The sequence below is a fragment of the Cololabis saira genome, chromosome 2 (assembly GCF_033807715.1).
Source record: "Cololabis saira isolate AMF1-May2022 chromosome 2, fColSai1.1, whole genome shotgun sequence".
In the NCBI taxonomy this organism is placed as follows: domain Eukaryota; kingdom Metazoa; phylum Chordata; class Actinopteri; order Beloniformes; family Belonidae; genus Cololabis; species Cololabis saira.
Genome location: NC_084588.1, coordinates 38,049,834 through 38,065,860, shown reverse-complemented (window position 1 = coordinate 38,065,860; position 16,027 = coordinate 38,049,834). Strand labels below are relative to the sequence as shown.

Below are 16,027 nucleotides of genomic sequence, written 5' to 3'. Positions count from 1 at the left end.
TTGATATTTCAGGGTTTGCATTAATGGGCGTGACAAAATGGCTCAACAGCGCCCCCTAGAAAACTTTGTGCCTCAAGCCCCACAATACGGTTTGACATACATGCACGACAATCAGTACACAGCTGTATCATGTTGCAACTTAAAGAAAAAGTCTCTTGGCGCCATGGCCGAAACCAAACAGGAAGTCTTCTGCCATAACTTTTGAATGGTTTGACATAAAGACTCGTGGGTGGTGTCATCGGACTCGGTATTGAGTACTTGACCTTCATTGGCATGAATTAGCCCCGCCCCTTCTTCTGATTGGTCGATATTTTATAATCCCTGTTTTCTGCCATAGCTTTTAAATGGTTTGACATAGAGAGTCGTGGTGGTGTCATCCGCTAAATGTCCAGGCCTGAAGACATCTACATTCAAGTCATACAAGCGCTTCCACTGCAGCACGCCTGAACGTATACAAGGGTGCAAGGGCCCGTTCATCGCTGCTTGCAGCTTTAATTTTTTTTTAACTTTTTTTGTACTGACATGGAGAAGAATGAAACAGCACTTTAAATAATACATAATTATGACTGTTTTATGCTTTAAAATTATGCTACCTGCACACAGTCACCCCTCTGCGATGTCAGATTTACAGAAATGAATATAAATGATCTTTCCTTCTCATACTGGATGGTCTTGCAGTGAGGTCTAATCTTTTGATCCTTTGTGCATTGAAAAGTTAAAAAAAAATAAAAAAATAACACCTTTTGAGGTATGGATTAAAATATCGGCTTTTTGAACTATTGAAAAGAGAACCCTGTGGATTCTGATGGAGGGTTGGAATTTGATAGCTGAAGGCGATGTCTCTCCTTGTGGGAAGTCAGAATTTAACCTCTTAAATTTAACATTGTTAAATCAGGTTTGGTATCCAAAAACTATTGTAACGTGTTGGAGGTTATTTCATTTATATATTCAGCATCAATGAAAACGCACCACTAAATATATTGTTTATGGGATGGGTATAGTGTGGTATTAGCCGTTACTCCAAATGATGACTATTATGTCATCTACACCTTATGAGCAAAACCTCTGTGTTGGCAGGGGTACTGGGTAGTGCCTGGTGCTGCCAGAGTTCTCACTAAAGGCCGGGACTCACCACGTCGGCGTCGTCCGCCGGTGTCGTCCGTCGGCGTCGGATCTGATTTCGGACGATTCAACATGTAGAATCGCCAACTACCTGTGGGCCGTTATAACCAATCTGATTGGTGGAGTGCTAGCCCTTGACTAGCGAACCATCGTCATCGGGAATGACGATGGTAAACTTACCAGCTAAACAGCGATGGTACAAACGCTAAACTACACTCTATCATCGCGTCGTTTTGAATTTGGCTTGTGTTTGATTGTATCATATTTACATTATTAGCCATCTTATTTTCGATCTTTCCTGACTTCTTTCAGACGTGAAAACAGCGGTCTCAGGTCAGAACTCGACACTAGAGTGATCTGTCATTTCAGGTTGTTCTTTTTTCCTTTTGTTTTTGTGCGACATCACAGATTAGTGCTGCATGGAGTTATGGGGACATATTACGTCGTGCGCCCGCATACAGTGTACGCTCAAGAATCTAGAGGGCATCGGTTTTGCGTGTTCAAGAGTATTTTTTTGACCAACTCGGGGAGACGAGAGTTAACTTTCAGCCCGACTGCTTTTCTGCCGACGGTCGGCCATCAGGTTGGTGTGTCCCAGCCTTAAGTACAAGAGAGTTGACCATACAACTCCAGTTCTTAGATCTTTACACTGGCTTCTTGTCTGTCACAGAATAGATCTTTAAATCCTGCTGCTGGTTTATAAATCTCTAATGGTCTACGTCCAAAAAATATCTCTAATCTCCTGATTCATTATGAACCAACCAGAACCCTCAGGTCGTCAGGGTCACGCCTACTTTCTGTACCCAGAGTTACAGCCAAACACGGGGAGGCAACTTTCAGCTTTTTATGCTCCTCACCTGTGGAACAAACTCCCAGAGTGCATCAGGGCTTCTGCAACTCCCAGTTGCTTTAAATCAAGGTTGAAAACCTTTTTATTTACTGCTGCATTTCAGTAATCCACCATAATGCACTGCAGCCCTTATTTCTTGTATCTCACAAGTGATGTGTGTTTGACTGTAATTATTGCTTTTTAACTCTTTTCTACACTGGTACTTTTAAATTTGAGTTTCAAAACTTAATCATAATAATAATAATAATACAAATTTTTGTTTAAGCTTTAAATCATGCTTTTTATGTACGGTATGTTTTAATGTCTTTGTAAAGCACTGTGAACCACCCTGTTGTTGAATAAACTTGCCTTAAAGGAGCTTGAGGCCGGATTGTGGCAAGATTTATGAAAAAAATCTGTATACAAGTTTTCTAGTAATAATGTCAGATGAAGCGTTCCAAACCCAAAAGAAAGAGCCCTCTAGTGTATCTCTCCTTTGCCTTGAACAGGCTGTGTGCTGCAAAATGTGCTGCAATTCGGTCCCGAATTTCCCGCGCTGGGCTGCGGATGTGACGTCACATGACCCTGCATGTGCGTTCTCCCCGTTCTCCCATGCCGGCTTCACTGTTGTGTGCAGTACCCCCAACGGCCGTCGTGGTGAAGGGTGGCGCTAGAGAGTCTCATTTCTTAAAAGGAGCCTCAAGCTCCTTTAAGTTTGCCACGTTTTGGGCATATTAAGCTGTACACCAATGGTATTCATGAGTAGTTTTTGTTGGATTTTTAGGGTGTGGCTGCATGCCTTTATCAGGAGTGGTAAAAAATACACAAAATTATTCCAACAAATTAAGTATGCGGTGACTCACACGTGACGAATAACAATGTGTTTTAAGCACACTGCAAGCTGGCATGAGTTACAGTTGGCTGCCGGCAGGGTTGCTCGAAACAACTGGGGCCTTACTTATGAACACTGCGTGGATTTCATCGTGAATCCATTGCTCAGAAATCTGGCCAACGCAAAAAAAAAGTTCAGATGTTCAAAACGGTGTGTACACCCAAATCCACACACGGTTCATTTGAAAATCACAACCAACTAGTGCTGGGCGGTATACCCGTTCATACCGAATACCGGTGTTTATTTTTCTTATGATATGAATTTTTCATATACCGTAATACCGGTGAGTATGTACAGTAGCGTACACAATGTTGGGAACGCCGCGCGGCGCTACGTTCTGCCGCGCCGCGCCGCGGAACGTAGCGCTGCTGGAGACTGTTTGTGAGGGGACTGTTTAGCAGTAGTGATGCACCGATTGTTTGGTAACCGAAATTGTTCCGCCGAAAATGGCAAAAAAACACTTTCGGTGTTCGGTGGAATAAGTGGGAAAAAACCGAACAATTAATAACAGCTTTGTAATGTAAGGAAATAGACTGGCTGCTCCCGTACCGGTTGCGCACCACAAACATAAATCGTTGGCCAACCAAAAAGTAACCACATAAGAATTTTACCTAACATTCACCAGGAGGTGGAACCAAAACAACATAATGCTGGGAAATTAAAAAATGTTCAGTTTTTTATGTTCAATAAATATTTTCTACCTTGTAATTTTGTAAAAGAATTTTTTCTTTGAAAAGCATGCCTAAATCAAATGTATTTGATTTGATTTGACAGTAAAATAGGCCATTCTAAGCCAATTTACTGCAGTAATTCCTTTCCAAATCATTAGAAAATGTGGTTAACACCCAGTTGTGCATGAAAAAAAATACCATGATATACCGTGAAACCGATATAATTTTGAAAAATACCGTGATATAAATTTTGGGCATACCGCCCAGCACTACAACCAACGTGTAATTGTGTAATTGAATGTGGATGCGTGAGCACGACACTCTTCCCTGTCTCCTCCTTCAAGTAGATCAATTTTAAAGGAGCCGTCTGTAAGAAATGGCCAAAACCGGTACTGCAGTCACTTTCAAAATATTGTTGAGCGGCGTGTACCCTCCCCCTCCTCCCCCCGACCAGAGGTTGCCAGGTAGGCTGCAGAATGCAGCAGGAACGTAGGCTGCCATGGCTGCGATAATTAGAGCCGAGCTGGCAACCCGGATGCCGAAACAATACTGACTTCGTGATTGGGAGATAGTTGGAGGGTGGAGCTTCAGAAACAATACTGACTTGGTGATTGGGAGGGTGGAGCTTCAGGCCAAAACAAAAAATGACAACATAAATATCAGTTGAGGGCTGCAACTCCTCTTTTTAAACTGGAATATCCTGGCTTGAGTGCTGTTGTCAGTGACATAAGTATTTGAAATGAACATGATTTTTAAATGTCTGTTGACATATCGGAGTCATTTTATGATTCGTTTTATTATTGCTCTTACATACAGCTCCTTTAATATGATAAGGAGGATAAATATCCATGAGAAACTGCTTATCAAATTTGCAAAAGTAAATGAAAAAAAGAAAGAATGATTGAGCAACGAGCTGTGCTGTGGTTGTGTTGACCGCATTGCATTATCGGTATCGTTCCTTGTTTTGTGTTGTTCCCTGAAGAGTTGTGGTTTTATTGTTTCTATGGGTTTGTGAATTTTTATGTTCAGCGCTATTGTATCATTACACTCTTTTTTTCCTTGCTTTTACTTTTAGAATCGAAACCAGAACTTAAGTTGGTGGGACAAAAAAGGGTTTCTGGTTCCATTTTGCTTTGACGTGTACTATAAAATTATAGAAACCGGTCCTTTGCTACAAATGGTGTTTTAATGTTTGTCTGTTCAGACATAGCTACCGCATGGGATGTTTTAAGGATCTGGCTTTTATCTTGAATAGCCATCCCGTATGGTCGCCATGGCGACTGAGAGATGTCCGACCTGTCGGCAGCTTCCGCTGAAAGGTTCATGTTGATCTGAACCGGAGCGTCACTGGGACACGTTCAGGGCAGCACGATGTCACCCACAGACAAAACTTCACATCCATTCTTCTGCTGCCAGTAATTTTCCACTCTCCTCCCACTGCTCCGCTCTCCCTGCCGGCCACACCCACCGCAGAAGCCAACTCTGTTCACCTGTGCACTCAGGTGCTCCTCATCTGTATCAAGCCTGGATTTAAGCCTCTCTCGTTCACAAACTCACTGCCAGGTTGTTTTCGCTCCCATGCCTGACTCTCCAGCACTTGTTCCCAGGTTGCTTACCTGGTATGACCTGGACTTGCCCCCGACCATCGCTCCTGTCTGAGTGTGTCCCGGTAAATCCTCCAGCTTTCTGTCCCCGACCACAAATTTGCCTGCCTGCTTTCCGTTCCTTGTCTGCCTGTGGCTGGTTGGCACTTGGCCGGTTCCTGCTCCACCAGGAGACCCACCTGATCAGCTTCTCCTCTCCAGCTAACATCCTCCGGGAACTTATTCAATCTCTGGATCCAGTTCTCTTCTGCCATCCTCTGACCTGCTATAAACCTGCCAAATAAAGACTGTTTGCTTTTACAAGAACCTGGTTCATTTGTGCTGCGACTGGGTTCACTCCATACCGGTTACAGAAATGTACTTACGCCAACCTTGATGTGCGTGTGAGGGACTGCAATATATCACGTTCATTTCCTTTTTTGAACATCCAACCGCGAGTGTGGAAAGTGGCATTTTTTGCGAAGGCACCTGGTCTGCACATCTGGTGCATTTTCATTAGTGTTGAGTACAGATTGTCTTTGACTTGACTTCAGTGTGGTTTACTAGCATGCAAACTATCACCATAATAGACTGAATAATATTCATCATTATTTATCCTTTGTTTTCAGAAACAGACCTATTGATCTACACACTGTATTCTATTCTTGATTTGTTATAAAGTTTTAGTTTTTATAAACTAACATTTTTGTGGATACCATGTGCAAGCAGGTATATTCCTCCTCCTGCCTCGTGGATTGGAGTAGGGTGTGTAAATGTTTATACTACAAAGGTTAAACTGACCATTTTTGTTTTAATTAAATCTTTTTTGAATCACCCTGACATTTGAGTTACCACAACAAACATCCTCTTCAAGACCAAACATAAATGAAATGTGTGAACACCATTTCAGTCGATTAACGATTAACTACAGGAATTAAAGCAGGAATGTGAATTGGGACTTGAAAATATGCAGAAGAAACGTGATTAAATATGTTGCAGTGTTTTCTCTAATGATAAAAGGATTTGAAGAAAAAGCATCTGGTTTAACAGGATCTGACAGTCTGATCAACCTCATATGAAACAATTTTGAAAAGCTCCTTTTGAATTAATTTGTATAAACCAGATAAGACTCTGTGGCATGGATTTGCCTTTTTTGTCCAATTTTCCTTATCAGAATACTTCAAATTAAGTTACATTTATTCATGAACCAAGGTTTTAACAGAGGTACTGGCCATTAAGCCAGTGTCCAATATTAAAACGGTTCAATGGCAGAACAGAAAGTGTCTGAAAAGAAGTCGCAGCATTCACAGACTTGAATGTGCTCTTTCTACCTTCTCACTGTTTCTGTTGAGTTTGTGCTTGCCGCTACAACAATATTCAAGGACCCAGGAAACATTGGTTGCCAAGGTAAACTTCAGAAAAATAACTCTTTAGATTTTAGCCCAAAATGAGCTTTTATGATGTAGTCTGAATAGCCCTTGATTTATTTTTGTATGAATAAGCCTTTCAAACTGTTTCTCCTTCTCTGAAATTAATATTCTAACAACAGTAATATTTGAGACAACAAATTTTTGTGAAAACAATGTTTTCACTAAAATTCACTGTCTTCAGCACTTGAAAGTGTAGTCTGATATGTGCAGAATATTACAATACATCCACATTCTTAATTGTATTGTAATTTAATTGTGTTTAATTGTATTAAAAATGTGGATGAGCTAAGATGGAGACAGTTCATTTTTTTATCGATTTGTGATGTTGCGATGATGAGTTTTTTCCTCACATTTAAAATATTTTCTATCAGTGAATATGCTAAGCTGTGAAGCTTTTCCACTCATATTTTGTTCCTCCACCTTTGTAATGTGTGTTGAAAAGGTTTTGTATTGTCCTGCTGGAACAAAGAATCACTAGGGATGGTCCTTTCTGTTTTAGTTCTTCCTTGCATATTTGCCCTGAACTCACTACAACATCTCCAGATTCTTTGAAGCGTTTAACAATAAAACATCTCACAAAACGAGAAAAAAAATATCTTAGTCTTTCTTTGAGTACTTTTTTTTTTTTTTTTTTTTTGTCAATGATTCTCTCATATATTTATTGACAAAGTGGAGATTCTAAGCACATCTTTGCTTCTCAAAGAAAATATTGGATGCCACTTTTCATCATAACAATAATATTTTGGAATCTCTTGTGAAATAACATCACTTTTTTTTCTTTAGTAGCTCAAAATGTCAGGATTCTTATTTCTTTCCTTTTCTGTTTTTAGGTCTGAAATGCAAACATTTACAATTCAAACGAAATATTCAGCATAACTTGGTGTTCATACTATGTACGGTGAAATAAAAGCCAAGTGTCAGTGATGGAGCATGTCAATGTGCAGTCTCTCACCAGAGATGCTGTTCTCACTTCATGTCCACATTCTTGCTACGTCACTCCAGGACTTTCACAGTTTCACCCCCTGTTCTTGTTGGAATGCTTCAGATTCTGTTCACATGTGATTTTCTGGGTTTTCTTTTTGCTCCAGGCTAAGATCCTTAGGACTATAGAAAAGGTTTTTTACTCAGGATTGTTGTATATCTTTCTGTATATATAACTTATAACTTTTGTTACCAACTAACTAAGAGAACTAATGTTTATATATAATCTGTAGTAAACGGCCTATGTTAAGTGCTGATAGGGTGAGGAAATGGTCTTCTTGACAGCAACGGGGGTTACCAGAAACTCAAAACAAGAATCCACAGCAACAACAAATTAAGTTGTTTGACTTTGCCAGTAAAGGCACAACCCACATACACAGGCACAACCCGCTGCTGCTCATCCCACAAGCACATGCTCCTTACAAATGTGTTACCATTTAAAGGGGGAATAAAAAGGCTTTCCAACAGTAAGATTTAAACCATCCACTGCTTAGCTGAAGGACAAGAATAAAGCAATGCCAAGTGCTGGTTTCCTTCACACATTGTTGTGAGCAGTTTTGGCCAATAGTTGTTATTCATTGTTTTATCAGATCAGACGTGAGCAGAAAGCTTTGTTTGAAAGTCATTCAGATACGTTTGGCCAACTCCCAGATAGCTGTTATGTGGACATCAGTAAGGGATGGTCTTGTCCGGCAGATTCCTTTATTATGGCCTAATTGGTGGAGTGTTGCACTGATGTTTGTCTTTCTGAAAGGTCCTCTCTACAAAGGAGCACTGGATGTTAGTCATATAGTGGCTATAGCTTATTGGTATTAATCTGTCTGACTATAAGGTCCAGGCCGAGTAACTATGCTTTGACTGGTCATTCTTGAATCGAGAGAATTTTGGTGGTTCCATATTCCTTTTCAAAGTTATGGAGGTACTTTAGAGCAGGGGTTCTTAACCTTTCTGACCTTGGGGCCCAATTTTTTCAGTACAGAGTGGCCCGGGGCCCATTAAATATTAACACTGTATAGCAGGGGTATTCAACTAAAATTTACTCAAGCGAAGGTCCAGAACATCATAATATTAATTAATATATATATATATATATATAGCCTCATAGTTGTATCAACATCTGCATCTGACTCTTATATTAAAAAAGTACATATTTGACAATTAACATGTTTAACTTGAATTAAACATATTTTTTTCTCTTAAAAATAAAATAGATTTTATTTATTTTTTCAAATACTATCTTATTTTATTTCTCTACCAGCAGTTTGAAATTCCCCTTTTCTTTGTTAATTGTCTCAACACATTTTTATACTAAATTAATATAAACACATCTTAACAATTTAACAGTTTTGCAGTTTTTCTTTCTTCCACTCTTATAATCTTTTTATAATCGACTTTCTGTCGTTCAGTGAGAGAACTGAGCTCTAATTTCTCCTGTCAGGACTTTAAATCTGGATGGTGTCAGGTTCTCATATGCATGTGGAGGTGCTCATTGATGAGCCTGGAACGATATTTAGTTTTAATTATGTTCACTGTGGAGAAAGCTGCTTCACAGCTGTATCTGGACCCAAACATGGGCAGGATATTTTAAGATGGTCAGTTTATTTTCTGTGACTTCAGTTCAGACTTGAGTGGATATGTTTGATGAAAAACTTTGTGTTTTGTTTCAGTGGCGTTTCACTTTCGCACTTTGAACGCCACGGTCTCTGAACGTATGAGACACTGGTTTTGTCCCAGTGGGAAGACTGAACCAGGATTAATCTGTCCATTCCAGGTTGCATATTTAAAAATAGAGCGAGGACAAAACTTAGTTTGATTTTACTTTAAGTTATTTACATTAATAAGTTGTCAGGACTCAGCGCGTCGGGTTTCATCCGAGCCTGATCAGCTGCGACGGGCACAGCCCGCACCGCAGCTCTCTGGTCGCGCTGCAGCTGTGTCACTTTCCGATGCTTTTTCGAAAGCCCGAACAGTCCAGTCCAGCAGACACGACAGCCCACGCATCTACATGTACAATCCTTCAGCAGTAACGACGGAGCCGCCGCCCGAGCGGCAGCCTCAGCCGACCTCCCCGGCCGCGGGGACGCGCCGGGATAAATGATCACGCCGCGCTCGCTCTGGGCGCAGACCCAAGTAATCGATCCCTGATCCTGGCGGATCTAAACCTACTCTGTGCAAAATGAAGGATTTTCTCTGTAAATACACACCATTTCTCTTACTATTGCACGTACAGCTAGCTGAGTGTCTTCTTCTCATTTGGTCGGGAGTTGCTATGCAGTCCCGCGGCCCTCGCGGCCCACACGTACAAAACTGATTTTTTTTTTGCGGCCCACTAGGTGGCGCTTGCGGCCCAAGTGTGGGCCGCGGCCCTATGGTTAAGAATCACTGCTTTAGAGAACTTTAAATGCTTCATAAATCATTTAAAAATGTAAACAAACCCATGGGTTCCTTTTTATTGAGATAACTATGCCATTCAACATTAGACTTTATAATCACAATTCTTTGAATTTTTGACAAACTCATTCATCTAATAGTTACACAGCTGGGCTGGGAAAATTGTTACCATTCAGACAGAACTTTAAATACTATTGATTTAACATTATCCAGCATTTAAACTTATCTGTGTTTACAGAGCACAGAGAACATCTAGCCTCATCTTCATTGAAAAACTGTCCCTATTACATGGCTGAAATGACTTACAGAAGATTTTTTATGTGACTCAGACCTAATTTTTTTCATGTGTGTTCGGCACAAAATTCCAGTCATTAGGTCTAATTAGGGCCTGTTACAACCAAAAACGTAATAATGGCCAATAACGTAATAACTGCCAATAACGTAATAATTTTGGCCATTTCAAATGTAATAAGGCCAATAGTGTAATAATGTGCCAATAATGTAATAAAACTTTTGAGCCAATAACGTAATAACTTTTTGCCGATAATGTAATAAGGCCATTATTGGCTGGTTATTACGTTATTGGCCTGGTTACATTATCTGCAAAAAGTTATTACATTATTGACTCAAAAGTTTTATTACATTATTGGCACATTATTACACTATTGGCTTTATTAGGGCCCGAGCACCTTCAGTGCGAAGGCCCTATTGTATCTGTAGGAATTTTTCTTTTTTCTTTCTTTCTTTCTTTCTTCTGACGAAAGGAGGGCCTTTTTGCCCCCCTAAACGTGCCCAAAAAGTCAGCAAATTTTGCATACAAGTCAGGCCTGGCGAAAAATTTGATATTTAATGGTTTACATTAATGGGCGTGGCAAAATGGCTCAACAGCGCCCCCCGGAAAACTTTGTGCCTCAAGCCCCATAATACGGTTTGACGTATATGCACGAAAATCGCTACACACCTGTTTCAGTACACAACTTAAAGAAAAGTCTCTTGGTGACATGGCCGAAACCGAACAGCATGTCGGCCATTTTGAATTAATCGTGTCACTTTGGCGCAATTTATGCCATTTCTTCGGCAGTTAATACGGCCCGAACCGTAACGTGCCCCCAAGTGTGTTATACATCAAAATGTGCGTCTCCATCCTGCGACAACACGCATTACTTTTCTCTTTCAAAAGCGTTACCGTGGCGACGCTAGACACCAAAAAGCGCGCCCACCCTTCATCTGGTTGGTTCAAAAAACTTTGCGCCTCAAGCCCCATAATACGGTTTGACGTACATGAACGAAAATAGGTACACACCTGTATCATGTCGCAACTTAAAGAAAAGTCTCTTGGCGCCATGGCCGAAACGGAACAGGAAGTCGGCCATTTTGAATTAATCGTGTAATTTTGGCGCAATTTATGCCATTTTCACGTGTCATATAGCCCCGCCCCTTCTTCTGATTGGTTGTCCCTTTTTTCTGCTATAACTTTTGAATGGTTTGACATAGGAAGTCGTGGGTGGTGTCATGGGACTCTGTAATGAGTCCTTAAGCTTCGTTGGCTTTAATTAGCCCCGCCCCTTATTCTTATTGGTTGTCCCGATTTTCTGCTATAACTTTTGAATGGTTTGACATAGAGAGTCGTGGGTGGTGTCATCAGATTCTTTATGGAGCCCTTGGCCTTCATTGGCCTGAATTAGCCCCGCCCCTTCTTCTGATTGGTTGTCCCTTTTTTCTGCTATAACTTTTGAATGGTTTGACATAGGAAGTCGTGGGTGGTGTCATTTCTGATATGCTTATGGGGGGCGGTGGCCGTGAGTGCGAGGGCCCGTTCATCGCTGCTTGCAGCTTTAATTACATTTGAAATGGCCAAAATTATTACATTATTGGCAGTTATTACGTTATTGGCCGTTATTACGTTTTTGGTTGTAACACTGACAGTGCGAAGGCCCTGTTGTATCTGTAGGAATTGTTATCCTCGTTTCTATTTTCCCAACGAAATTAGGGCCTTTTTGCCCCCCTAAACATGCCCCAAAAGTCACCAAATTTTGCACGCAAAAATTCTATATTTAATGGTTTGCATTAATGGGCGTGGCCTAATGGTTCAACAGCGCCCCCTAGAAAACTTTGTGTCTCAAGCCCCACAATACGGTTTGACGTACATGCACGAAAATCGGTACACACCTGTATCATGTCGCAACTTAAAGAAAAGTCTCTTGGCGCCATGGCCGAAACGGAACAGGAAGTCGGCCATTTTGAATTAATCGTGTAATTTTGGCGCAATTTATGCCATTTTCACGTGTCATACTTTAACGAACACCTCCTAGCAGTATCATCCGTTCGACATAAAACTCGCTCAGGAGACACAAAAGATGTTAACGATGAAAAGTTATCAAAATCGTGAGTTTTTGTGAAATGGCGTGGCCGTGGCGCCACGTCAAACTTCAACGTTAAACAGGAATTGATACTAGTAGCTGATTGGTCGATATGTGATAGTTCCTATTTTCTGCCATAACTTTTGAATGGTTTGACATAGAGAGTCGTGGGTGGTGTCATTGGACTCGGTATTGAGTACTTGACCTTCATTGGCCTGAATTAGCCTCGCCCCTTCTTCGGATTGGTCGATATTTGAAAGTCCCTATTTTCTGCTATACCTTTTGAATGATATGACATAGAGAGTCGTGGGTGGTGTCATCTGACTCGGTCTTGACTCCTTGACCATAATTGGTGCAAATTAGCCCGGCCCCTTCTTCTGATTGGTCGATATTTGATAGTTCCTATTTTTAATTCAATTCAATTCAATTCAACTTTATTTATATAGCGTCTAATACAACAGATGTTGTTTCTAGACCCTTTCCAGAGATCCAGAACATGAACATAAACATAAACTCCCGAGCAATTATTACATAAACAATGGCAGGTAAAAACTCCCATAGTGGGAGAAAAGCCTTAAGCCAAACAGTGGCAAGGAAAAACTCCCCTTTAGGAGGGAAGAAACCTTGAGCAGGACCAGGCTCATAAGGGGGGACCCTCCTGCCGAAGGCCAGACTGGGGGAGTCGGGGACGTCAGCAGCACACAGCAGGCAGGTGGAAGCAGCAGCGGGATGACCAGAGGGGGGGGGGGGGGCGTCAGCAGCACACAGCAGACATCCACGTAGGCAGGGGGAAGCAGCAATGGGATGACCGGGGATGGGGGGGGGGGGGACCGGGAACGCAGGCCAGAACGCAGCTCCCCAGGCTCCGGCCTGCAAACATGCACAAAAGAGATGCCATAACTTTTCAATGGTTTGGCATAAAGAGTCGTGGGTGGTGTCATCGGACTCGGTTTTGAGTCTTTCACCTTAATTGGTGCAAATTAGCCCCGCCCCTTCTTCTGATTGGTCGATATTTGATAGTTACTATTTTCTGCCATAACATTTGAATGGTTTGATATAGAGAGTCGTGGGTGGTGTCATCAGACTCAGTTTTGGGTCCTTCACCTTAATTGGTGCAAATTAGCCCCACCCATTCTTCTGATTGGTTGATATTTGATAGTTACTATTTTCTGCCAAAACTTTTCAATGGTTTGACATAAAGAGTCGTGGGTGGTGTCATCGGACTCGGTTTTGAGTCATTCACCTTAATTGGTGCAAATTAGCCCCACCACTTCTTCTGATTGGTCGATATTTGATAGTTCCTATTTTCTGCCATAACTTTTGAATGGTTTGACATAAAGAGTCATGGGTGGTGTCATTGGACTTAGTTTCGAGTCCTTGACCTTTATTGGTGAAAATTGCACGCGCGAGGGCCCGTTTATCGCTGCTTGCAGCTTTAATTGGAATTGTGTCACTTCATTAAGTACGGTCAGATGTGACATATTTGATATGTGACCATGCAACGTGTGTCAGAACACATATATCAGAATTCATGTAGCTGCTTTCCTATATGCATGCACTGAGCATTATGTGACAGGGGATCTATTTTTTCATTCACCCTGTAAAACACCAGCAGCGTGACAAAAATGAATCAGCAACAATGCAGGAAACTGCGGTCGCCTACATTTCAACGTGTTTGTATCCTCCCTCAATCAGCTGTCCTGCTTCAATATTGCTCTGCAAATATGAGCTTTCTGTTCTTGTGCTGAACAAATGAAACATGCCGAAAGTTATCCAGTGTACATGCATGCCATTTCAGAGAACTGATGCCTTTGTATTTGATGTACACAAGATCTGAAAACATTTTGTATGGATCGTACAAAATACACCATTTTCTCTCTTTTCTACATGTATCTGCCCAAGTTAAGTCCCACTCTAAGGGAAAAATAAAATGTCTTTGTGTCAGCACCACTATGTGATGTCAGAGCAGAAAACAATTGCAGACCCCCAGAGCACCTTGAAAGTTCCAAGCTTGGATGTACATTAAAAGCTGTGGCCAACAAAAACAGTGCAGTGAAATTGATCTAAGCTGTGTGCAAAAGTAGGACTTTGGGGAAATCAGAAGCATTATTAAAGTTTAATATTGTATTTCTGTACACTTGCAGTTTCATCTTATGTCTCCATTTACCTAAGGACCCTAGCTGGGACTTACTGTGTGAGTTTGCATTATAAAAGCTTTAAAAACAAAATTATTTTACAAAAAAAAACAAAAAACAAACATGACAGGATCTTCTTTCCTTTTTGCTTTTAATAAACTCAGTAAGGGAGTTTTGAAAACATTGGGTGCAAATCCTTGTTTTGTTTTTGTGTTGATATACCAGTATAGGTAATAATTGTGGGTGACAGGAAACAAAAAAGAATGCTGAGCATGTTATTTCAACCCCACAGTGTATAACTTGATATGGGATGCATTATTCTTTTCATGAAGCAAAACTCCTTTCGTTGAACCCGTCACTGTTCTCTTTCTTCACTTTTCAAGCAGAGACAGAAAATACACAATGGCAGCACACATTGATATTCAATCTTTGTCTGCCACATATACAAATGCGCACACACACACACACACACACACACACACACACACACACACACACACACACACACGGCACGTATACATATACACATACTGTATAGATATTGTGGAAAATGTCAGACAGATCATATATTACACATCTGCATGCACATATTAATACGTCAAAGTATGCAAACATGCCTAATCTTTTGTCAAATCTTTTGTGTGTAATATGAATGTGGAAGAGGCAGGATATGGATATGTTTGATATGGTAGCCGCCCATGCTTGAAGGCCCGTTGCTGGCAGGGCCTTTGTAAAAGACTGCCACTATCTCCCTGTCTGTTTTTTCCTGGGACTTTTCTTCTAATCTGTGGGTTTTTATCTTGTGACAGAGCAGATAAGTAAACCCTTGGAGAAAAAAATACAAAAAAAGGACCGAAGGAAAATATCAAAGTACATAGCTTATACAAATATTTAAATACAGGCAGCATGGTGGGTTGTTGGTTACCACTGCTGCCTCCTAGTGATAGTTCCTGGTCTGAATCCCAGCCAGAGACTTTCTGTGAGGAGTTTTTATGTTTTCCTTCTGTTTGCATGGATTTTCTCCAGGTTCCTCACATAGTACAAAAACATATATATATGCAATATATCAGGTTAACTGGTTATTGTAAATTTCCCAGAGGAGTGTGTGTTTGTCTGAACATGTCCCTGCAATGACTTGTTCAGGGTGGACCCCTGCCATGCTCAATATGCTCGGGGTCACCGACCCTGAATAGGAATAAGTGTATATAGCTGGATTTCTTCATTTTCTACATCTGCTTAATCCAATACAGGGTCAGGGGTCTGCTGGAGCCTATCCCAGCTCATTACAGCTGAAAGGCAGGGGTTCGCCCTGGACAAGTCACCAGTCTTTCGCAGGGCCACATATATACAAACAACCACTCACACACACCCACGGGAAATATAGAGTGATCAATCAACCTTACGTACATGGTTTGGGACTGTGGGAGGAAGCCGGAGTACCTGGAGAAAACCCACGCAAGCACACAGAAAAACTCGAACCAGAAACCTTCTTGCTGTGAGGCAGCAGTGCTAGCCACTAAGGCACCATGCTGCCCTATCATAGATGAGGGATAGATGGATATTTTTGTGACATTAATCTTCTTACCTGAAAAACATTTCAAAGAAATGATTACGAAATGAAACAAAACTAGCC

At 41.1% G+C, this 16,027-nt stretch overlaps 1 protein-coding gene across 3 annotated transcripts in view; it reads left to right on the top strand.

The window, feature by feature from the left end:
- The window catches only part of LOC133463514 (MAM domain-containing glycosylphosphatidylinositol anchor protein 1), a 277,446-nt gene that overhangs the window by 158,071 nt on the left and 103,348 nt on the right, over positions 1-16,027 (top strand). The gene's annotated exons all lie outside the window — the stretch shown is intronic.